The sequence below is a fragment of the Mesoplodon bidens genome (genome assembly GCF_964165515.1).
Source record: "Mesoplodon bidens genome assembly, chromosome: X".
Classification (NCBI taxonomy): Eukaryota; Metazoa; Chordata; class Mammalia; order Artiodactyla; family Ziphiidae; genus Mesoplodon; species Mesoplodon bidens.
The window spans coordinates 95,258,253-95,285,404 of record NC_138163.1 but is presented as its reverse complement, the minus strand read 5'-3'; positions in this window follow the sequence as shown (position 1 = coordinate 95,285,404).

Sequence of the window (27,152 nt, the reverse complement as noted above, 5' to 3'; positions counted from 1 at the left end):
GTTTCCACAGATTCATTGTCAGTATAAAGAAATGGGATAGATTTTAATGCATTGATCTTTTATACTGTGACATGGCTGACCTCACTTATACTAAATAGTAGGAGTTTTTTGGTAGATTCCTTGGAATTTTACATGTAGACCATCATGTCATCTGCAAATAGAGACAGTTTTATTTTTCCTTCTAATTTTTATAGTTTTTTCTTTATCTTGCCTTATTGCACTACCTAGAATTCCAGTATTATGTTGAATAAAAGTGGCAAGGGCATAAATCTTTGCCTCCTTTTCAATCTTAGAGGGAAAGCATTCAGTCTTTCTTCATTAACTATTTTGTTGGAAGTAGTTTTTTTGTAGATGCTCTTTACCAAGTTCAGATAATCATTCCCTCTATTCTTAACTTGCTTAGAGGTTTGGTTTTCCCTCAGTTTTTTTTTTTAAAATGAAATTTATTTGACATATAACTGTACATTTCAAGTATACAACATGGTGATTTGATACATTTATATAGTATAATATGACTGCCATTGTAGCAGTAGTTAACACCTCTACACCATCACCTAATTATCATTTCTTTTTTGTGGTGGGACAAGATCTAGTCTCTTAGCAAGTTAGATGATTATAACACAATATTGTTGTCTATATTCACTACACTGTAGATTAAATCTACAAGACTTATTTATCTACTAGTTGCAAGTTTTTGCCCTTAAACAACATCTCTCTCATTCTCCCCAATACCCAACCCTTGATAACCAACATTTTACCCTATGTTTTTATGAGTTTGGCCTTTTTAGATTTCACATGTAAGTGACAGCATACAGCATTTGTCGTTGTCTGATTTGTCTCACTTAGCATAATGTCCTCAAAGTCCATCCATGTTGTCACAAATGGCAGAATTTTCTTCTTTCTCATCGCTGAATAATATTCCATATTATTATCGGTCCATAGCAGACACACATATTATCTGTCCATAGCAGACACACATCTTACATCTTCTTTATCCATTCATCCATTGATGGATACCTAGGTTGTTTCCACATCTTGGCTATTGTGAATAATGCTACAATAAAGATGGGAGTACATATATCTCTTTGGTATCCTATTTTCATTTCCTTTGGGTATACAGCCAGAAATGGAATTGCTGGATCATATGGTAGTTCTAATTTTTTAATTTTTTTTTTGAGGATCCTGCAGTAGACAGAACTTAGAGCAGTGCATCTTGTTGTTCATTTGGCTTGAAGGAGAGATGGTCAGATATGTGATTATATCCCAATTCAAGGGCTATGGCCAGAGGTTTGGCTGGATGGTCAGGGATTTAGAAAGAACATAGAAAATTGTTGACAAGGAAATTTGGGGAAGAGGTATGTGAATAGACCTCTCTGAATGGGCAAAAAATACAAAATTATTTGTGTCCCTTGTCGATGTCCTCTTAAGGGTGACCTCAGCAAAGCATGATTTTAATAATCCACTGACACATTCTCTAAATACCAGTCAGCCTCCTTCACCAGCCCACCACAATCCTGGTCATTGTTTATTGGGCTCATGAACAAAGTGACCATGGTGTGAGGAATGGACGTTATGCATGGTCCCAGGCACATGCACTTCCACTCACCAAGGTTGACCAGGCTGCAGCCACTGCTGAGTGCTCAATCTGCCAGAAGCAGAGACCAATGGTCCCCAATATGGCACCACTCCCTAGGGTGACCAGTCAACTACCTGGTGGCAAGTTGATTAAGTGGGACCCCTTCTATCATGGGAGGAGCAGTGTTGTGTTCTTACCGAAAGAGGCGCTTACTCTGGATATGGATTTACATTCCCTGCATGTGGTGCTTCTCCCAAAACTATCATATGTGGGCTTACAGAATTACTTATCCACTGTCATGGTATTCTACATAACAGTGCTTGTGCTTCTGATTACGTTACTAACTTTATAGCAAATGAAGTGCAGCAATGGGCCCATACTCATGGAATTCACTGGTCTTACCATGTTTCACACCATGCTGTTCTGTTTTGATAGAACAGTGGAATGACTCAGTTACAACTCCAGCTAAGTGGCAATAAGTTGCAGAGCTAAGGCAAGTTTCTCAAGAAGGCTGTATATGCTCTGAATAAGAGTCCAATGTGTGGTGCTCTTTATCCCATAGCCAGGATTCATGGGTTCAGGAATCAGGGGGTGGAAATGGGAGTGGCAACAGACACTGTTACCCCAAGTGACCCACTAGTAAAATTTTTGCTTCCTGTTCCTGTGACCTTATGCTCAGCTGGCCTAAAGGTCTTAGTTCCAAAGGGAAGAATGCTTCCACCAGGAGACACAACAATGATTCCTCTGACCTGTAAGTTAAGACTGCTGCCACACCACTTTAATCTTTTTGTGCCTCTGAATCAATGTAAAGAAGGGAGTTACTGTGCTGGCTGGGTGGCTGATCCTGACTACCAAGGGGACATTGGACCACTACTCTATAACGGAGGTAAGAAAGAGCATGTCTATTTTACATTTGGTAGTGTATATATGTCCATGCCACTCTCTCACTTCATCCCAGCTTACCCTTCCCCTTCCCCGTGTCCTCAAGTCTTCTCTACATCTGCATCTTTAGCTAGTGGGAAGCAGCCGCATAGCACAGGGAGATCAGCTTGGTGCTTTGTGACCACCTAGAGGGGCGGGATAGGGAGGGTGGGAGGGAGACGCAAGAGGGAGGAGATATGGGGATATATGTTTATGTATAGCTGATTCACTTTGTTATACAGCAGAAACTAACACACCATTGTAAAGCAATTATACTCCAATAAAGATGTTAAAAAAATAGCCAAAAAAAGAAAGAGCATGTCTGCAACACAGGAGATCCCTTAGTATTTCCACACCCTGTGATTAAGGACAATGAAGATTTACAAAAATCCAATTCAGACAGGATTGCTAATGGCCCAGACCCTTCAGGAACAAAAGTTTGTGTCACCCCACCATGTAAATAACCATGACCAGCTGAGGTGTCTGCTGAAGGCATAGGGAATATGGAATGGGTAGTAAAAGAAGGAAGTTGCAAATACCAACTACAACCATGTGACCAATTACAGAAAGGGGGACTGTAATTGTCATGAGTATTTTCTCCTTATTTTGTTATGAATATGTTTTTGTCTATATATACATAAAATAAGCATGTATCTTTTTTCTTTCCTTTCTTACCTCCTTATCATATGACATAAGATGTATTAACTTCATATGATAATATTTAAATGTTTTTAATTTTACATCATGGTATTTTTTTTTTTAGCAGAAACCAGTCTGATTTTATTTGGAAGACCAAGATCGTCATGGCCATAGTTCAGTGGAATGCTACCTAAACTCCATGGGTTTTGAGCAACAAATCAGGACAGTTACACACTAAGTTTGAATTTGCTTACAGGGGAGAGCTTTTATATAAATGTATTCCAAACCATCCTTCCCTCTACATGGGAGATCTGCTGGCTCTAGGGAATCTGGCTGGAATACCAAAAGCTGCTATAAAATGTACATTTTGTTGCCCCTTCCGATTATGTCTGGTTACTGCCATATGGTCTTTATGACTTCACAGTTATTCTTAGAAAATATCCTTGGGGTGTGGTAAAAATGCACAGGACAGAGAAATATAGGCAAATGAGAGTTTGGTTTTCAACCACAGATTCAACAATCTGGCCCTAAACAAGACTTCTGGCCTTACAACTAAATGCCTAGGAGTGGAGACAAGAAAACAACAGAAAAATGTAGCCATAGCTGTCATTATTACTCCTGGTAGCAAGTGTAAGATGCCTATATCAGTTACCTAGGGCTGCTATAACAAATTGTCACAAACTGGATGACTTGGAACAATAGAATTCCATTGTCCCACCATTCTGGAGGCTAGAAGTCTAAAATGAAGGTGTTAGCAGGACCATGCTCCCTCTAAAACCTATAGGGGAGGCTTCGATTCTTCTTAGCTTTTGGTGATTTGCCAGAAGTCTCTGGCATCCCTTGGCTTATAGATACATCACTAAAATTCTCTGTCTTCACATGGCCTTCTCTCTGGGTGTCTTCTCATTGTCTTCCCTCTGTGTTTGTCTATCGGTCCAAATTTCTCCTTATGACGATATCAGTCATATTGGATTAAGGCCAATCCTGACCTTATTTTAAGTTGATTACATCTGCAAAGACCTTATTTCCAAATAAGGTCACATTCTGAGATACTGGGGGTTAGGACTTTGACAGATCTTTTTTTGGGGGGTGGGGCATAATTCAACCCATAACCTCCTAATGCAGTTGCATTATTCTTCTTTTTATGGTTGAATAATATTTTATTTATTTATTTATTTACTGTGTGTGTGTGTGTGTGTGTGTGTGTGTGTGTGAATCTTTTTTTTTAAACACCTTTATTGGAGTATAATTGCTTTACAAGACAACCCTCAGAATGGGAGAAAATATTTGCAAATGAAGCAACTGACAAAGGATTAATCTCCAAAATTTACAAGCAGCTCATGCAGCTCAATATCAAAAAAACAACCCAATCTAAAAATGGGCAGAAGGGGCTTCCCTGGTGGTGCAGTGGTTGACAGTCCACCTGCCGATGCAGGGGACGTGGGTTCGTGCCCCGGTCCGGGAGGATCCCACATGCCACAGAGCGGCTAGGCCCGTGAGCCACGGCCGCTGAACCTGCGTGTCCGAAGCCTGTGCTCCACAACGGGAGAGGCCACAACAGTGAGAGGCCCGCGTACCACAAAAAAAAAAAAAAAATGGGCAGAAGACCTAAATAGACATTTCTCCAAAGAAGATATACAGAATGCCAACAAACACATGAAAGAATGCTCAACATCATTAATCATTAGAGAAATGCAAATCAAAACTACAATGAGATATCATTTCACACTGGTCAGAATGGCCATCATCAAAAAATCTAGAAACAATAAATGCTGGAGAGGGTGTGGAGAAAAGGGAGCACTCTTGCACTGTTGGTGGGAATGTAAATTGATACAGCCACTATGGAGAACAGTATGGAGGTTCCTTAAAAAACTACAAATAGAACTACCATATGACCCAGCAATCCCACTACTGGGCATATACCCTGAGAAAACCATAATTCAGAAAGAGTCATGTACCAAAATGTTCATTGCATCTCTATTTACAATAGCCAGGAAATGGAAGCAACCTAAGTGTCCGTCAACAGATGAATGGATAAAGAAGATGTGGCACATATATACAATGGAATATTACTCAGCCATAAAAAGAAATGAAATTGAGTTATATGTAGTGAGGTGGATGGACCTAGAATCTGTCATACAGAGTGAAGTAAGTCAGAAAGAGAAAAACAAATACCATATGCTAACACATATATATGGAATCTAAGGGGGAAAAAAAGGTCATGAGGAACCTAGGGCCAAGACGGGAATGAAGACACAGACCTACTAGAGAATGGACTTGAGGATATGGGGAGGGGGAAGGGTAAGCTGTGACAAAGTGAGAGAGTGGCATGGACATATATACACTACCAAACGTAAAATAGATACCTACTGGGAAGCAGCCGCATAGCACAGGGAGATCAGCTCGGTGCTTTGGAACCACCTAGAGGGGTGAGATAGGGAGTGTGAGAGGAAGGGAGATGCAAGAGGGAAGAGATATGGGAACATAAGTATATGTATAACTGATTCACTTGTTATAAAGCAGAAACTAATACATCATGGTATTTAAGTATGGGTGATCAAGGAGAAGAGTGACCATAACCCAAGAAGTTTGTATCTTTTTCTGAGGAAAAGGTTAGTGCATTTTCAGTTGTAAGCAGGATAGCTGTATCATGTTAGGTAGAAGGATGACCTTGTTATTGTCTTTGTTTGGAGATTAAGTATGGTTTAAGGAGATGCATACAGGTACCAAGTTGACATGGGGTGAACTTGTAATGCTTAATTTTATGTGTCAACCTGGAGGGTGTTTTTGGATGAGATTAACATTTAAATCAATGAACTCTGAGTAAGCAAATTGTCGTCCATAATGTGGGTAAGACCCATCTAATCAGTTGAAAGCCTGAATAAAACAAAAAACTGGCCTTCCAGAGCAAGAGGGAATTCTGCAGCAGATTGTCTTTGGACCTCTTAAGCACCATTGGCTTTCCTAGGTCTCCACCTGCTGGCTTTCAGACAGGAACTGCACCATCAGCTCTCCTGTGTTTCCAGCCTGCCAGCCAACATTACATTTTTTGAATTTGTCAGCCTCCATAATCATGTGAGGCAATTATTTATAATAAGGCCACACACACACACACACACACACACACACACACACACACACACACACCCTATTGGTTCTGTTTCTCTGGAGAACCCTGACTAATAGAAATACTTTTTGAGCCCCACATTCTTTCTCACTCCTTCTGGGGCATCAATGATACGAATATTAGATTTTTTTGCTAGACTTCAACAATTCCTTGATACTCTGCTCATTTCATTTTTTCAGGCATATACTTTCTGTTCGTTAGATTCAGTTAAATTTATTGATCTCTCCACAAGCTCACTGATTCTATTTTCTGTCATCTCTACACTACTATTGAGCCCATCCAGTGAATTTTTTGTTCTGTTATTATGTTTTTTGGTTCTATAATTTCTATTTGCCTCTTTTATATACTTGTACTTCTTTTCTTAGGTTTTTTTCCTTTTTTCAAGCAAATTTTTGATTACTTTTTAAAATTTAATTAATTTTTATTGAGATATAATTGACGTGCAACTTTCTGTTAGTTTCAAGTGTACAACAAAATTATATGGTATTTGTATATATTGAGAAATGATCACCACAATAATTCTAGTTAACATCCATCACCTCATATAGTTACATAATTTTTTTTCTTGTATTGAGAACTTTTAAGATTTACTCTCCAGAGTGAAGTAAGCCAGAAAGAGAAAAACAAATACCGTATGCTAACACATATATATGGAATCTAAAAAAGAAAAAAAGAAAATGTCATGAAGAACCTAGGGCCAAGACGGGAATAAAGACACAGACCTACTAGAGAATGGACTTGAGGATATGGGGAGGGGGAAGGGTAAGCTGTGACAAAGTGAGAGAGTGGCATGGACATATATACACTACCAAATGTAAAATAGATAGCTAGTGGGAAGCAGCCACATAGTACAGGGAGATCAGCTCGGTGCTTTGTGACTACCTAGAGGGTGGGATAGGGAGGGTGGGAGGGAGGGATATGAAGACTGAAGAGATATGGGGACATATGTATATGTATAACTGATTCACTTTATTATAGAGCAGAAACTAACACACCATTTTAAAGCAATTATACTCCAATAAACATCTTAAAAAAAAGATTTACTCTCTTAGCAACTTTCAACTATACAGAACATTATTATTAACTAATTTTATAACTGGAAATGTGTACCTTTTGATTCCCTTCACTCAATTCACTCACCTCCCAACTCTCTCCTCCCCCCGCCTCTGGCGACCGCCAATCTGTTTTCCTGTTCTCTACATTTATGAGCTTATTGTTTTGTTTTGTTTTTTTAGATTCCACATATAAGTGATATCATATGGTATTCATCTTTCTCTGTCTGACTTACTTCACTTAATATGATAATCTCTAGGTCCATCCATGTTGCTGCAAATGGAATTATTTCATTCTTTTTTATGGCTGAGTAGTATTCCATTGTATATATGTGCCACATCTTCTTTATCCATTCATCTGTTAATGTACATTTAGGTTGTTTTAACATTTTGGCTATTTTAAATAATGCTGCAATGAACATGGGAGTGCAGGTATCTTTTTAATTTCGTGGGTTTTTTTTCTTTTATGACTAAATACTCAGAAGTGCCGTATGCTGGATCATACGGCAGCTCTATTTTTAACTTCTAAATTATTTCCATAGTGTTTTCCACAGTAGTGGCACAAATTTACATTCCTACCAACAGTGCACTAATGTTCTCTTTTCACCATATCCTCAGCAGCACTTGTTATTTCTTGTCTTTTTGATAATAGCCATTCTACCAGGTGTGAGATGGTATTTCATTGTGGTTTTGATTTGCATTTCCCTTATAATTAGTGATGTTGAGCTTGTTTTCATGTACCTGTTGGCCATCTGTATGTCTTCTTTGAAAAATTGTCTATTCAGATCTTCTGCCTGCTTTTTAATAAGATTGCTTGTTTCTTTGCTATTGAGTTGTGTGAGTTCTTATATATTTTAGATATTAACTTCTTATTAGATATATGATCTGCAAATATTTTCTCCCATTCTTTAGATTACCTGTAATTACTTTTTGAAGCAGTTTTATAGTGACTGCTTTAAAATCTTTATGATATAGTTCCAACATCTAATTAATCTCAGTATTTGGTGCCATTTGATTGGCTTTTCTTATTCAAGTTTTTATCTTACTGATTCTTGGTATAATAAGTGATTTTCAATTGTTTTATGAACACTTTAAACATTAGGCTAAGAGACTCTTCGCCCTTTTTATATCTTCTATTTTATCAGGCAACCACGCTGTTAGGTTTAGTGTACAAGTTCTGGCCTGTAATTCCAATGACAATTTAGTTTCCTGAGATTTTTCAATGCCATTTGATCTGCTTTATCCTTCTGACTCTGTTTGAGCTTCCATTGTTACCACATGCAGGGAAAGAAGGTGCTTCCTCATCTCCCAGTGTAGTTAAAGTGAGTTGTGGGGAAATCCAGACCCATAGGACAGAAAACATTTCTCCTGACCTGTTTTCCAACCACTCACTGCCAGGAGCTTCTCACTCTATCTCTGATAGTGCAACCAGGGATGGGCTGCCTTTTGCCATTGTGTGGAAGGCCAGAGCCATGGGTCTGGGTGGTGGGTCAGGAGACCCTGGCCCTGTTCATTTTCTGCCACTGAGTATAGACCCAGGAGGCACCAGGCCTAGGATGACTTCAGCCGTTGGATGGAAGGCCAGGACCCCTGGACCTAGGTGGCTGGCTGCCAGTGAGTATAAGATCAGGAAACATTGCCTTGGGCTGCCTTCTGCATTTCAGTAGAGGACTGGGAGACACTAGGGCAACTGGCATTACCATTGCAGGTGGAAGTTCTCATCTGTTGCCTCCTGATGTGGAGCTGGGAGAGTGTCAGCTTTCCCTAGTTCTGCTGTTACTGCTTAGAGTAGATCAGATTCTGCTGCTGCTGCTGGCTAGTGTGAAGCTTGGGAGATAGATTGTCCTCTCTGTCCCAACTCAGCTGGTGAAGCTACCATAGACAGATAAGCCAGCTACTGCCACTGGGTATGGATGTCCCTGCTAAGCTTTCCCTTTCCCAGATCTTTGTTCAGAGAGAAAAAGCTTTTTTTCCTTTTCCTTTTTCTTGGGGGGGGGATTTTTTGGTCTGTACCTGTTGGCAGTTTGGGAGTTGCAGACCCAGTCTGGGTTATGGGAATGATATAAATAAAACCCAGGGAACTCTCTGTGCTGTCGTTCTTTAAGTTCTGAGTTCACTATTCAGTCCATCTTCTTCTATCTTTTAGAGTCTCTTGAATTATTTTCAGGATCTTAATTGTATTTAGAGAAAAGTGAGCCCATGCCATTGTCCCAGAAACAGACTATGATGACTAATTTTGACATACTATGATCTAAGTATCATTGTTTTCTACTCTCTTGGCTCCAGCCAAGAAAGGTTTTGCTTTTTAGACAAAATAAAACTCTCAGTCCCAAAGGGAAATTATTCCTGGAATGCAAGTGGAAATCAGTGGTAAGTCATACAAGAAGTATCTAAAATCATTTTGGTTTAATTCTCCAGGGTCTGCTCTTCTCCAGCAATAAAGGAAAACCAAGATTCAACTAGTTCTCTAAGTATTATACTGGAGCTAGTTCATTTTTATTATAAACACTTGCAGCTCCAGGACACAGTAAGGCAGGAAACATGGAATGTAATAAAAAATGGCTGTATCCCAGTTGCCATGAGAACATCTAGCACCCAGATCATTGTTTCTGAATGCTATTTCCTAATGAAAGGAATCACAGCTCCTTGGACAAATCACTGATTCCTGCGAAGGCATATGGAAAGTCTAAGATTAGTGTAGGACAGAAAATAAAGGAGTGCTAAATTATGTGGGGTTGTCAAAAGAACACAGGAGGCAGCTTGAATGGAGCTCACACTGCCTAAATCTGCACAATATGAGGATTAGAATAGATAATGATTTAGAACATTCCCTAGGATAAATCATATGTTGCACCACAAAGCAAGCCTTAACAAACTTAAGATTGAAATCATATCTACTATCCAAAATGGTATGAAACTAGAAACAGGAAGAAAACTGAAAAATCCACATATACGTGGCAACTAAACAATACGCTGCTGAACAGCCAATGTGTCAAAGAAGAAAACAAAAGGGAAATTAGAAAATATCTGGAGACAAATGAAAATGAAAATACAACATACCAAAACATAATGGATGCAGCAAAAGCAGTTCTAAGAGGGACATTTATAACAATAAGTGCCTACATAAGAAAAAATATAGAGATATCAAATAAACAACCTAACTTTATACCTCAAGGAATTAGGAAAAGAAGAACACAGTAAGCCCAATGTTAGCAGAAGGAAGGAAATAAAGAACAGAGCATAAATAAATGAAATAGAGACTAGAAAGACAATAGAAAAAAATCAGTGAAACTAAGAGTTGTTTTTTTTTTTTTTTGGAAAGAAACAAAATTAAGAAGCCTTCATCTACACCAACCAAGAAAAAAGAGGGAGAGGATTCAAATAAACAAAATTATAAATGAAAGAGGAGACATTACAAATGGCACTACAGAATTACAAAGTATCATAAGAGGCTACTATGAACAATTATATACCAAAAAATTGGATAACCTACAAGACATAATTCTTAGAAACACACAAATTATCAAGACTGAATCATGAAGATATAGAAAACTTGAACCAATAAAGACTAAGGATACTGAAGCAAAAATCAAAACCTTTCCCAAAAATAAAAGCCCTGAACCAGATGGTTTCACTTGTGAATTCTACCAAAATTTTAAAAAGAATTAATGCCAATCCTACTAAATTCTTCCAAAAAATTGAAGAGGGGAGAACATTCCCAAGCTTATTTTGTGAGGCCAGCATTACCTTGATACCAAAGCCAGATAAGGACATTACAAGAAAAGAAAACAATGGGCCAATATCCCCAATGAATACAGATGCAAAATACAAGGATATATTGTACAACACAGGGATATTTTATAATACTATAAATGGAGTATAACCATTAAAAACTATGAGTCACTATGTTGTACACCTATAACTTATATAATATTGTACATCAGCTATATGTCAATAAAAAATAAAGTCTTTTAAATGAAAAAAATTCTCAACAAATTCTAGCAAACCAAATTCAACAGCACATTAAAAGGATTATACACCATGAACAAGTGGCATTTATCCCTGGGATGGAAGAATTGTTCAACATACGCAAATGAATAAATGTGATACACCACATTAATAGAATGAAGGACAAAAATCATATGATCCTCTCAACAGATGCAGAAATAGCATTCGACAAAATTCAACATCCTTTAAGGATAAAAGCTCTCAACAAATTTGGTATAGAAGGAACATGCCTCTACATAATAAAGGCCATATATGACAAGCCCACAGCTAACATCATACTCAATGGTGAAAAGCTGAAAGCTTATCCTCTAAAATTAAGAACAAGACAAGGGTGCCCACTCTCGCCATTTCTATTCAAAGTAGTACTGCAAGTCCTAGCCAGAGAAATTGGGCAAGCAAAACAAATGAAAGGTATTCAAATCAGAAGAGAAGAAAAATTGTCTTTTTTTTATAGATGGCATGATTTGTAACATCACCAATAACTGTTAGAACAAACAAATGAATTCAGTAATGTTGCAGGATACAAAATCAACCTTACAAAAGTCAGTTACATTTCCATACACTGACAATAATATATCTGAAAGAGAAATAAAGAAAACAGTCCCATCTACAATAGCATCAAAACCAATAAACTACTTAGGAATAAATTTAACCAAAGAGGTAAAAGATCTCTACACTGAAAACTGTAAGGCATTAATGAAAGAAATTGAAGAAGGCACAAATAAATAGAAATATATCCCACATTAGTGAATCAGAAGAATTAATATTTTTAAAATGTACATATTACCCAAAACCATATATAGATTCTCTATTAAATTCCAGTGACATCTTTCACAGAAATACAAAAACCAATCCTAAATTTGCATAGAACCATAAATGATCCTGAGTAACCAGAGCAATCTTGAGAAAGAAGAGCAAAACTGGTAGCATCACACTTCCTAATTTCAAAATATACTAAAAAGCTTTAATAATCAAAACAGTATAGTACTGGCATTAAAACATACATATAGACCAATGGAATAGAATTTAGACCCCAGAAATAAACACATGCATATACGTTCAACTAATATTTAACATGGAATATAGAAATATACAATGAGGAAAAGGCAGTCAATAAATGGTGTAGGGAAAATGGATATTCACATACAAAAGAATGAAATTGCACCCCTATCTTATACCACTCACAAAAATTAACTCAGAATGGATTAAATACTTAAATGTAAGACCCCAAACCATAAATTTCCTGGAAGAAAACATAGGGAAAAAGCTCTTTGACATTGATCTTGTCAATAAGATTTTGGAAACAACACAAAAAGCACAAGCAAAAAAAGCAAAAATTAAACTTTGGGACTACATCACACTAAAAAGCATTTGCACAGCAAAAGAAACAATCAAGAAAATGAAAAGTCAAACTACAAAATGGGAGGAAATTTTTGGAAACCATATATCAGATAGGGGGTTTATATCCCAAATATATAAGAAACTCATATAACTCAATAGCAAAACAAACAAAACCAACAGCAAAAAAGCCAGAACCAGATTTGGTTCAAGATGGCAGACTAAAAGGATATGCTCTCACTCCCTCTTTCGAGAACACTGGAATCACAACTAACTGCTGAACAATCATCGACAGGAAGACACTGGAACTCACCAAAAAAATATCCCATATGCAAAGACAAAGGAGAAGCCGCAATGAGATGGTAGGAGGGGCGCTATCACAATAAAATCAAATCCCATAACTGCTGGGTGGGTGACTCACAAACTGGAGAACACATACCACAGACGTCCACCCACTGGAGTGAAGGTTCTGAGCCCCACGTCAGGCTTCCCAACCTGGGGGTCTGGCAACCAGAGGAGGAATTCCTACAGAATCAGACTTTGAAGGCTAGTGGGATTTGATTGCAGGACTTCGGCAGGACTGGAGGAAAAAGAGACTCCACTCTTGGAGGAAACACACAAAGTAGTGTGTGCATCAGGACCCAGGAGAAGGAGCAGTGACCCCATAGGAGACTGAACCAGACCTACCTGCTAGTGTTGGAGGGTCCCCTGCAGAGGTGGGGGGCAGCTGTGGCTCACCAAGGATCAAGGACACTGGCAGCAGAAGTTCTTGGAAGTACTCCTTGGCGTGAGCCCTCCCAGAGTCCATCATTAGCCCCAACAAAGAAACTGGGTAGGCTCCAGTGTTGGGTTGCCACAGGCCAAAAAACCAACAGGGAGGGAACCCAGCCCCACCCAACAGAAGACAAGCAGATTAAAGTTTTACTGAGCTCTGCCCACCAGAGCAACGCCAGCTCACCCACCACCAGTCCCTGCCATCAAGAAACTTCCACAAGCCTCTTAGATACCCTCATCCACCAGAGGGCAGACAGCAGAAGCAAGAAGAACTACAGTCCTTCAGCCTGAGAAAAAAAAACCACATTCACAGAAAGATAGGCAAGATGAAAATGCAGAAGGCTATGTACCAGATGAAGGAACAAGATAAAACCCCAGAAAAACAACTAAATGAAGTGGAGATAAGCAACCTTCCAGAAAAAGAATTCAGAATGATGGTAGTGAAGGGCTTCCCTGGTGGTGCAGTGGTTGAGAGTCCGCCTGCTGATGCAGGGGACACGGGTTCATGCCCCAGTCCGGGAAGATCCCACATGCTGCGGAGCGGATAGGCCCATGAGCCATGGCTGCTGAGCCTGCGTGTCCGGAGCCTAGGCTCTGCAACAGGAGAGGCCACAAAAGTGAGAGACCCGCGTACTGAAAAAAAAAAAAAAAAAAAAAGAATAATGATAGTGAAGATCATCCAGGACCTCGGAAAAAGAATGGAGGCAAAGATCGAGAAGATGCAAGAAATATTTAACAAAGATCTAGAAAAATTAAAGGACAAGGAAACAGAGATGAACAATACAATAAATGAAATGAAAATACACTAGAAGGAATCAGTAGCAGAATAACTGAAGCAGAGGAACGGATAAGTGACCTGGAAGACAGAATGGTGGAATTAACTGCTGTGGAACAGAATAAAGAAAAAAGAATGAAAAGAAATGAAGAGAGACTAAGAGACCTCTGGGACAACATTAAACACAACAACATTCGCATTATAGCGGTCCCAGAAGGAGAAGACAGAGAGAAAGGACTCAAGAAAATATTTGAAGAGATTATAGTCAAAAACATCCCTAACATCAGAAAGGAAATAACTATCCAAGTCCAGGAATTGCAGAGAGTCCCTTACAGGATAATCCCAAGGAGAAACACACCGACACACATAGTAATCAAATTGGCAAAAATTAAAGACAAAGAAAAATTACTGAAAGCAGCAAGGGAAAAATGACAAGTAACATACAAGAGAACTCCCATAAGGTTAACAGCTGATTTTTTAGTAGAAACTCTACAAGCCAGAAGGGAGTGGCATGATAAAGTGATGAAAGGGAAGATCCTACAACCAAGATTACTCTACCCAGCAAGGATCTCATTCAGATTCAATGGAGAAATCAAAAGCTTTACAGAAAAGCAAAAACTAAGAGAATTCAGCACCACCAAACCAGCTCTACAACAAATGCTAAAGGAACTTCTCTAAGTGGGAAACACAAGAGAAGAAAAGGACCTACAAAAACAAACCCAAAACAATTAAGAGAATGGTCATAGGAACATACATATTGATAATCACCTTAAATGTGAATGCATTAAATGCTCCAATCAAAAGACACAGGCTTGCTGAATGGACAGAAAAAGAAGACCCACATATATGCTGTCTACAAGAGACCCACTTTGGACCTGGGACACATACAGACTGAAACTGAGGGGATGGTAAAAGATATTCCATGCAAATGGAAATCAAATGAAAGCTGGAGTAACAATACTCATATCAGACAAAATAGACTTTAAAATAAATAATGTTACAAGAGACAAAGAAGTACACTACATAATGATCAAGGGACCAACCCAAGAAGAAGATATAACAATTATAAATATATATACACCCAACATAGGAGCAACTAAATACATAAGGCAACTGCTAACATCTCTAAAAGAGGAAATCGACAGAAACACAAAAATAGTGGGGGACTTTAACACCTCACTTATACCAATGAACAGATCATCCAAACAGAAAATTAATAATGAAGAACAAGCTTTAAATGACACAATAGACCAGATAGATTTAACTGATATTTATAGGACATTCCATCCAAAAACAGCAAATTACACTTACTTCTCAAGTGTGCATGGAACATTCTCCAGGATAGATGACATCTTGGGTCACAAATCAAGCCTCAATAAATTTAAGAAGCCTGAAATCATATCAAGCATCTTTTCTGACCACAATGCTATGAAATTAGAAATCAATTACAGGGAAAAAAACGTAAAAAACACAAACACATGGAGGCTAAACAATACTAAATAACCAAGAGATCACTGAAGAAGTCAAAGAGGAAATCAAAAAACATCTAGAGACAAATGACAATGAAAACAGGATGATCCAAACCTATGGGATGTAGCAAAAGCAGTTCTAAGAGGGAAGTTTATAGCTATACAAGCCTACCTCGGGAAACAAGAAAAATCTCAAATAAACAATCTAACATTACACCTAAAGGAACTAGAGAAAGAAGAACAAACAAGATGAAATAGAAACAAAGAAAACAATAGATTAATAAAACTAAATCTGGTTCCTTGAGAAGTTAAACAAAAAGATAAACAATTAGCCAGACTCATCAAGAAAAAGAAGAAGAGGACTCAATTAAATTAGACATGAAAAGGGAGAAGTTACAGCAGACACGGCAGAAATACAAAGCATCCTAAGAGAATATTCCAAGCAACTCTATGCCAATAAAAAGGACAACCTGAAAGAAATGGACAAATTCTTAGAAAGTTATAATCTTCCAAGACTGAACCAGGAAGAAATAGAAAATATGAACAGACAAATCACAAGCAATGAAATTGAAACTGTGATGAAAAATCTTCCAACAAACAAAAATCCAGGACCAGGTGGCTTCACAGGTGAATTCTATCAAACATTTAGAGAAGAGCTAACACCCATCCTTCTCAAACTCTTCCAAAATATAGCAGAGAAGGAACACTCCCAGACTCATTCTATGAGGCCACCATCACCGTGATACCAAAGCCAGACAAGGATGTCACAAAGAAAGAAAACTACAGGCCAATATCACTGATGAACATAGATGCAAAAATCCTCAACAAATTACTAGTAAACAGAATCCAACAACATATTAAAAGGATCATACACCATGATCAAGTGGGATTTATCCCAGAGATGCAAGGATTCTTCAGTATATGCAAATCAATCCATGTGATACACCATATTAACAAATTGAAGAAGAAAAACCATATGATCATCTCAATAGATGAAGAAAAAGCTTTTGACAAAATTCAACACCCATTTTTATTAAAAACTCTACAGAAAGTGGGCATAGAGGGAACCTACTTCAACATAATAAAGGCCATATATGACAAACCCACAGGAAACATCATTCTCAGTGGTGAAAAACTGAAAGCATTTCCTCTAAGATCAGGAACAAGACAAGGATGTCCACTCTCACCACTATTATTCAACATAGTTTTGGAAGTCCTAGCCACAGCAATCATAGAAGGAAAAGAAATAAAAGGAATCCTAATTGGAAAAGAAGAAGTAAAACTCACTGTTTGCAGATGACATGCTACTATACATAGAGAATCCTAAAGATGCCACCAGAAAACTACTAGAGCTAATCAATGAATTGGTAAAGTTGCAGGATACAAAATTAATGCCCAGAAATCTCTTGCATTCCTACTAATGATGAAAAATGTGAAAGAGAAATTAAGGAAACACTCCCATTTACCACTGCAACAAAAAGAATAAAATACCTAGGAATAAACCTACCTAAGGAGACCAAAGACCTCTATGCAGAAAACTGTAAGACACTGATGAAAGAAATTAAAGATGATACAAATAGATGGAGAGATATAGTATGTTCTTGGATTGGAAGAATCTATATTGTGAAAAAATCAATATTGTGAAAAACTATACTACCCAAAGCAATCTACAGATTCAATGCAATCCCTATCAAATTACCAGTGGCATTTTTTACAGAACTAGAAAGAAAATCTTAAAATTTCTATGGAGACAAAAAAGACCCTGAATAGCCAAAGCAGTCTTGAGGGAAAAAAACGGATCTGGAGGAATCAGACTCCCTGATTTCGGTCTATACTAAAAAGCCACAGTAATCAAGACAATATGGTACTGGCACAAAAACAGAAATATAGATCAATGGAACAAGATAGAAAGCCCAGAGATAAACCCACGCACCTATGGTCAACTAATCAATGACAAAGGATGCAAGGCTATACAGTGGAGAAAAGACAGTCTCTTCAATAAGTGGTGGTGGGAAAATTGGACAGCTACATGTAAAAGAATGAAATTAGAACACTCCATAATGCCTACAAAAGATTAAACTCAGAATGGATTAGAGACCTAAATGTAAGTCCAGGCACTATAAAACTCTTAGAGGAAAACATAGGAAGAGCACTCTTTGACATAAATCACAGCAAGATATTTTTTTAATCCACCTCCTAGAGTAATGGAAATAAAAATAAACAAATGGGACCTAATGAAACTCAAGAGCTTTTGCACAGCAAAGGAAAGCATAAACAAGAGAAAAAGACAACCCTCAAAGTGGGAGAAAATATTTGCAAATGAATCATCAGACAAAGCATTAATCTCCAAAATATATAAACAGCTCATGCTGCTCAATATTAAAAAAACAAACAAATCCAAAAAAGGGCAGAAAACCTAAATAGACATCTCTCCAAAGAAGACATACAGATGGCCAAGAAGCACTTGAAAAGCTGCTTAACATCACTAATTATTAGAGAAATGCAAACCAAAACTACAATGAGATATCACCTCACACCAGTTAGAATGGGCATCATCAGAAAATCTACAAACAACAAATGCTGGAGAGGGTGCGGAGAAAAGGGAACCCTCTTGCAATATTGGTGGGAATGTAAATGGATACAGCCACTATGGAGAACAATATGGAAGTTCCTTAAAGAACTAAAAATAGAATTACCATATGACCCAGCAATCCCACTCCTGGGCATATACCCAGAGAAAAGCACATTTCAAAAAGACACATGCACCCTAATGTTCATGGCAGCACTATTTCCAATAGCCAGGTTATGGAAGCAACCTAAATGTCCATCAACAGACAAATGGATAAAGAAAATGTGGTACATATATACAATGGAATATTACTCAGCTATAAAAAGGAACAAAATTGGGTCATTTGTAGAGACGTGGATGCATCTACAGACTGTCATACAGAGTGAAGTAAGTGAAAGAGAAAAACAAATATCGTATATTAACGCATATATGTGGAACCTAGAAATGGTACAGATGAACTGGTTTGCAGAGGAGAAATTGTGACACAGAAGTAGAGAAAAAATACCTATGGACACCAAGGGGGGAAGCGGCAGTGGGTGGGGTCATGGTGTGATGAACTGGGAGATTGGAATTGACAAGTATACACTGATGTGTATAAAATGGATGAGTAATAATAAACATTAAGAAAAACCAACAAAAAACCCAACAAATAATCAAATTTATAATGGGTAGAAGAACTGAATAGGCAATTTCTCAAAGACAAACAAATGACAAACAGGTACATAAAAAGATGCTTGATATCACTAATCATAAAGGAAATGCAAATCAAAACCACAATGAGATATCACTTCACATCTGTTAGAATGGCTATTATATAAAAAGGCAATAGATAAGAAGCATTGTCAAGGGTGTGGGGAAAAGGGAAAACAAGTGCACTGTTGCTGGGAATGTAAATTTGTACAACCACTATCAAAACAGAATGGACGTTCCTCAAGAAATCAAAAAGAGAACTACCACATGATCCAGCAATTCCACTTCTGGGTATATATTAAAAGAAATGAAATCAAGGTTTCAAAGAGATCTGCCCCCACCTGTTCATTTCAGCATTAGGCACAATAGCCAAGATTTGGAAACAACCTAAATGTCCATCCTCAGATGAATGGATAAAGAAAATGTGTCACATGCCCCCCCACACACAATGGAATATTACCCAGCCATAAAAAATAAGGAATTCCTGTCATCTGCATCAACATAGAAACACTTTGAAGCCATTATGCTAAGTGAAATAAGCCATACAGAGAAAGCCAAATACTTATGATCTCATTCATATGTGGAATCCTACAAAAAAGCCAAACTCATAGAAACGAAGTATATAATGGAGGTTGCCAGGGGTTAGGGGATGGGGGAAATGGGTAGATGTTGGTCAAAGGTTACAAACTTCCAATTATAAGATGAATAAGTCTGTGGATCTAATATTCATGATGGTGACTATAGTTAACAATATTATACTAAATATTTGAAAGTTGCTAAGAGACTAGATCTGAAATGTTCTCACCACACACACAAAATGTAATTCTGTGAGGTGATAGATGTGTTAATTAACCTTATCTTGTAATCATTTTAAAATAATACATGTGTGGGAGAGACCTTCAAGATGATGGAGGAGTAAGACGTGGAGGTCACTTTCCTCCCCACCAATACATCAGAAATACATCTACATGTGGAACAACTCCTACAGAACACCTACTGAACCCTAGCAGAAGACCTCAGACATCCCAAAAGGCAAGAAACTCCCCACGTACCTGGGTAGGGGAAAAGAAGAAAGAAAAAAAAAGACAAAAAATTAGGGACGGGACCTGCACCACTGGGAGGGAGCTGTGAAGGAGGAAAAGTTCCCACACACAAGGAAGCCCCTTCACTGGCGGAGACGGGGGATGGCAGGGGGGAAGCTTTGGATCCAAGGAGGAGATCGTAGCAATAGGGGTGCAGAGAGCAAAGCAGAGAGATTCCTGCACAGAGGACCACTGCCAACCAGCACTCACCAGCCTGAGAGGCATGTCTGCTCACCCTCCAGAGCGGGTGGGGGCTGGGAGCTGAGGCTCTGGCTTCGGAGGTCAGATCCCAGGGAGAGAACTGGGGTTGGCTGTGTGAACTCAGCCTGAAGGGGGCTAGTGTGCCACAGCTAGCCAGGAGGGAGTCCGGGAAAAAGCCTGGACCTGTCTAAGAGGCAAGAGACCATTGTTTCGGGGTGGGTGAGGAGAGGGGATTCAGAGCACTGCCTAAACAAGCTCGAGAGAAGGGCGCGGGCCGTGACTATCAGCCCGGACACAAGAGATGGGCATGAAACGCTGAGGCTGCTGCTGCAGCCATCAAGAAGCCTGTGTGCAAGCACAGGTCACTCTCCACACCTCCCCTCCCGGGAACCTGTGCAGCCCACCACTGCAAGGGTCCCATGATCCAGGGGCAACTTCCCTGGGAGAACACATGGCTCACCTCAGGCTGGTGGAATGTCATGATGGCCTCTGCTGCTGCAGGCTCGCCCAACAATCCTTACCCCTCCCTCCGCCTGACCCGAGTGAGCCAGAGCCCCCTAATCAGCTGCTACGTCAACCCCGACTTGTCTGAGTGAAGAACAGACACCCTCAGGCGACCTACATGCAGAGGCAGGGCCAAATCCAAAGCTGAACCACGGGAGCTCTGGGAACAAAGAAGAGAAAGGGAAATCACTCCCAGCAGCCTCAGGAGCAGCAGATTAAATCTCCGCAATCAACTTGATGTACCCTGCATCTCTGGAATACCTGAATAGAAAATGAATCATCCCAAAATTGAGGCGGTGGACTTTGGGAGCAACTGCATACTTGGGGTTTGCTTTCTGCATATAATTTGTTTCTGGTTCTATGTTTATCTTAGTTTAGTATTTAGAGTTTGTTATCATTGGTAGATTTGTTTATTGATTTGGTTACTCTCTCCCTTTATATATGTGTGTGTGTGTGTATATATATATATATATATATATATTTCTCCTTTTTCTCTTTTTGTGAGTGTGTACGTGTATGCTTCTGTGTGTGATTTTGTCTGTATAGCTTTGCTTTTACCATTTCTCCTAGGGCTCTGTCTGTCTCTTTTTGTATAGTTTTTAGTGCTTGTTATCATTGGTGGATTTGTTTTTTGGTTTGGTTGCTCTATTCTTTCTTTCTTTTTTTAAAATTATTTTTAAATTTTTTAAATTTCTAATAATTTTTTATTTTGTATTTTAATAACTTTATTTTAATTTATTTTTTTCTTTCTTTCTTTCTTTTTTTCTCCCTTTTCTTCTGAGCCATGTGGCGGACAGGGTCTTGTTGCTGGGGCCTGGTGTCAGACCTGTGCCACTGAGGTGGCAGAGCTCAGTTCAGGACATTGGTCCACCACAGACCTCCTGGCTCCATGTAATACGAATCAGCAAAACTTCTCCCAGAGATCTCCATCTCAATGCTAAAACCCAGCTCCACTCAATGACCAGCAAGTTACAGTGATGGACACCCTTTGCCAAACAACTAGGAAGACAGGAACACAACCCCACCCATTAGCAGAGAGGCTACCTAAAATCATAATAAGGTCACAGACACCCCAAAACACACTACCAGATGCAGTCCTACCCATGAGAAAGGCAACATCCAGCCTCATCCACCAGAACACAGGCACTAGTCCCTTCCACCAGGATGCCTACACAATCCACTGAACCAACCTTACACACTGGGGGCAGACAACAAAAGCAACAGGAACTACAAACATGCAACCTGCGAAAAGGAGACACCAAACACAATAACTTATGCAAAATGGGAAGACAGAGAAATATGCACCAGATGAAGGAGCAAGGCAAAAACCCACCACACCAAAAAACTGATGAGGAAAAAGGCAGTCTACCTGAATATGAATTCAGAGTATTGATAGTAATCATGATCCAAAATCCTGGAAATAGAATGGAGAAAATACAAGAAACGTTTAACAAGGACCTAGACGAACTAAACAGCAAACAAACAATGATGAACAACACAGTAAATGAAATTAAAAATTCTCTGGAAGGAATCAATAGCAGAATAACTGAGCCAGAAGAACGGATAAGTGACCTGGAAGATAAAATAGTGGAAATAACTACTGCAGAGCAGAATAAAGAAAACAAAATGAAAAGAATTGAAGACAGTCTCAGAGACCTCTGGGACAACATTAAAGGCACAAAGATTCAAATTATAGGGGTCCCAGAAGAAGAAGAGAAAAAGAAAGGGACTGAGAAAATATTTGAAGAGATTACAGTTGAAAACTTCCCTAATATGGGAAAGGAAATAGTCAAGTCCAGGAGGCACAGAGAGTACCATATGGGATAAATCCAAGGAGAAACACGCCAAGACACATATTAATCAAACTATCAAAAATTAAATACAAAGAAAAAATATTAAAAGCAGAAAGGGAAAAACAACAAATAACACACGAGGGAATCCCCATAAGGTTAACAGCTGATCTTTCAGCAGAAACTCTGCAAGTCAGAAGGGAGTGGCAGGACCTACTTAAAGTGATGAAAGAGGAAAACCTACAGCCAAGATGACTCTACGCAGCAAGGATCTCATTCAAATTAAACAGAGAGGGCTTTCCTGGTGGTGCAGTGGTTGAGAGTGCACGTGCCGATGCAGGGGACACGGGTTCGTGCCCCAGTCCGGAAAGATCCCACATGCCGCGGAGCAGCTAGGCCCGCGAGCCATGGCCGCTGAACCTGTGCATCCACAACGGGAGAGGCCCCAACAGTGAGAGGCCCACGTACCACACACACAAAAAAAAAAAATTAGAGAAATTAAAGCTTTACAGACAAGCAAAAGCTAAGAGAATTCAGCACCACCAAACCAGCTTTACAACAAATGCTAAAAGAACTTCTCTAGGCAGGAAACACAACAGAAGGAAAACACCTACAATAACAAACCCAAAACAGTTAAGAAAATGGTAACAGGAACACACATATCGGTAACTACCTTAAATGTAAATGGATTAAATGCTCCAACCAAAAAACGTAGACTGGCTGAATGGATACAAAAACAAGACCCATATATATGCTGTCTACAAGAGACCCACTTCAGGCCTAGGGACACATACAGACTGAAAGGGAGGGGATGGAAAAAGATATTTTATGCAAATGGAAATCAAAAGAAAGCTGAAGTAGCAAGTCTCATATCAGACAAAATAGACTTTAAAATAAAGACTATTACAAGAAATAAAGGCACTACATAATGGTCAAGGGGCCAATCCAAGAAGAAGATATAACAACTGTAAATATTTAGGCACCCAACATACGAGCACCTCAATACATGAAGCAAATGCTAACAGCAAGAAAAGGGGAAATCAACAGTAACACAATCATAGTAGGGGACTTTAACACCCCACTTTCACCAATGGACAGATCATCCAAAGTGAAAATAAATAAGGAAACACAAGCTTTAAATGATACATCAAACAAGATGGACTTATTTGATATTTATAGGACATTCCATCCAAAAAAAAAAAACAGAATACACTCTCTTCTCAAGCACTCATGGAACATTCTTCAGGATAGATCACATCTTGGGTCACAAATAGGGCCTTGGTAATTTTTTAAAAAATGGAAATCGTATCAAGTGTCTTTTCCGACCACAATCCTATCAATTACAGGAAAAAAACCTGTAAAAAATACAAACACATGGAGGCTAAACAATACACTGCTAAATAACCAAGAGATCACTGAAGAAATCAAAGAGGAAATCAAAAAATACCTAAAAACAAATGACAATGAAAACACGATGACCCAAAACCTATGGGATGCAACAAAAGCAGTTCTAAGGGGGAAGTTTATAGCAATAAAATCCAACCTCAAGAAACAAGAAACATCTCAAATACATAACCTAACCTTACACCTAAAGCAATTAGAGAGAGAAGAACCAATACCCCCAAAGTTAGCAGAAGGAAAGAAATCATATGATCAGATCAGAAAAAAATGAAAAAGAAATGAAAGAAACAATAGCAAAAATCAATAAAACTAAAAGTTGGTTCTTTGAGAAGATAAACAAAATTGATAAACCATTGGTCAGACTCATCAAGAAAAAAAGGGAGAAGACTCAAATCAATATAATTAGACATGAAAAAGGGGAAGTAACAACTGACACTGGAGAAATACAAAGGATCATGAGAGATTACTACAGGCAACTATATGCCAATAAAATGGACAGCCTGGAAGAAATAGACAAATTCTTAGAAAAGCACAACCTTCCAAGGCTGAACCAGGAAGAAATAAAAAATATATACACACCATTCAGAAGCACTGAAATTGAGACTGTGATTAAAAATCTTCTAGCAGGGCTTCCCTGGTGGCGCAGGGGTTGAGAGTCCACCTGCCGATGCAGGGGACACGTGTTCGTGCCCTGGTCCAGGAGGATCCCACATGCCGCGGAGCGGCTGGACCCGTGAGCCATTGCCAATGAGCCTGCGCATCCGGAGCCTGTGCTCTGCAACAGGAGAGCCCACTACAGTGAGAGTCCCACGTACCAAAAAAAAAAAAAAAAGAATCTTCTAGCAAAGAAAAGGCCAGGACCAGATGTCTTCACAGGCGAATTCTATCAAACATTTAAAGAAGAGCTAACACCTATCCTTCTCAACCTCTTCCAAAATATAGCAGAGGGGGCAACACTCCCAAACTCATTCTACGAGGCCACCATCACCCTTATACGAAAGCCAGAAATAGATGTCACAAAGAAAGAAAACTACAGGCTAATATCAGTGATGAACATAGATGCAAAAATCCTTAACAAAATACTAGCAAACAGAATCCAGCAGCACATTAAAAGGATCATACACCATGACCAAGTGGGGTTTATCCAAGGAATGCTGAATTCTTCAATATCGGCAAATCAAACAATGTGATACACTGTATTAACAAACTGAAGGAGAAAAACCATATGATCATCTCAATAGATGCAGAAAAACCTTTTGACAAAATTCAAGACCCATTTATGATAAAAACTCTCCAGAAAGTAGGCATAGAGCGAACTTACCTCAACATAATAAAGGCCATGTATGACAAACCCACAGCCAACATAGTCCTCAATGGTAAAAAATTGAAACCATTTCCACTAAGATCAGTAACAAGACAAGGTTGCCCATTCTCACCACTATTATTCAATATAGTTTTAGAAGTTTTAGCCACAGCCACCATCAGAGAAGAAAAGGAAATAAAAGGAATCCAAATCGGAAAAGAAGAAGTAAAGCTGTCACTGTTTGCAGATGACATACTACACATAGAGAATCCAAAAGACTCTACCAGGAAACTACTAGAGCTAATCAATCAATTTGATAAAGTATCAGGATAGAAAATTAATGCACAGAAATCTCCTGCATTCCTATACACTAATGATGAAAAATCTAAAAGAGAAATTAAGGAAAGACTCCCATTTAGCATTGGAACAAAAAGAATAAAATACCTAGGAATAAACCTACCTAAGGAGACAAAAGACCTGCATGCAGAAAACTGTAAGACACTGATGAAAGAAATTACACATGATACAAACAGATGGAGAGATATACCATGTTCTTGGATTGGAAGAATCAACATTGTGAAAATGACTCTACTGTCCAAAGGAATCTACAAATTCAATGCAATTCCTATCATACTACCAATGTCATTTTTCACAGAACTCGAACAGAAACTTTCACAATTTGCAAGGAAACACAGTAGACCCCAAATAGCCAAACAAATCTTGAGAAGGAAAAATGGAACTGGAGGAATCAGGCTCCTGGACTTCAGACTATACTACAAAGCAATCTTGAGAAAGAAAAACGGAGCTGGAGGAATCAGGCTCCCGGACTTCAGACTATACTACAAAGCAATCTTGAGAAAGAAAAACGGAGCTGGAGGAATCAGGCTCCCGGACTTCAGACTATACTACAAAGCAATCTTGAGAAAGAAAAACGGAGCTGGAGGAATCAGGCTCCCAGACTTCAGACCATACTACAAAGCTACAGTAATCAAGACAGTATTGTACTGGCACAAAAACAGAAATATAGATCAATGGAACAGGGTAGAAAGCCCAGAGGTAAAGCCACACACATATGGTTACCTTAGTTTGATAAAGGGGCAAGAATATACAATGGAGAAAAGGCAGCCTCTTCAGTAAGTGGTGCTGGGAAAACTGGACAGCTACATGTAAAAGAATGAAATTAGAACATGCCCTAACATGATACACAAAAATAAACTCAAAATTTTTTAAAGTCCTAAATGTAAGGCCAGACACGATAAAACTCTTAGAGGAAGACATAGAAGGAACACTCTATGATATAATCACAGCAAAGTCTTTTTTGACCCAGCTCCTAGAGAAATGGAAATGAAAACAAATAAACAAATGGGACCTAATGAAACTTATAAGCTTTTGCCCAGCAAAGGAAATCATAAACAAGATGAATAGACAACCCTCAGAATGGGAGAAATTATTTGCAAATGAAGCAACTGACAAAGGATTAATTTCCAAAATTTACAAGCAGCATATGAAGCTTAATATCAGAAAACCAAAAAACCCAATCCAGAAATGGGCAGAAGACCTAAATAGACATTTCTCCAAAGAAGATATAAGATTGCCAACAAACACATGAAAGGATGCTGAGCATCACTAATCATTAGAGAAATGCAAATCAAAACTACACTGAGGTTATCACTTCATATGAGCCAGAATGGCCATCATCAAGAAATCTAGAAACACTAAATTCTGGAGAGGGTGTGGAGAAAAGGGAACACTTTTACACTGTTTGTGGGAATATAAATTGATACAGTCACTCTCGAGAACAGTATGGAGGTTCCTTAAAAAATTAAAAATAGAACTACCATATGACCCAGCAATCCCATTACTGGGCAAATACCCTGAGAAAACCATAATGCAAAAGGAGTCATGTACCCCAATGTTCATTGCAGCTGTATTT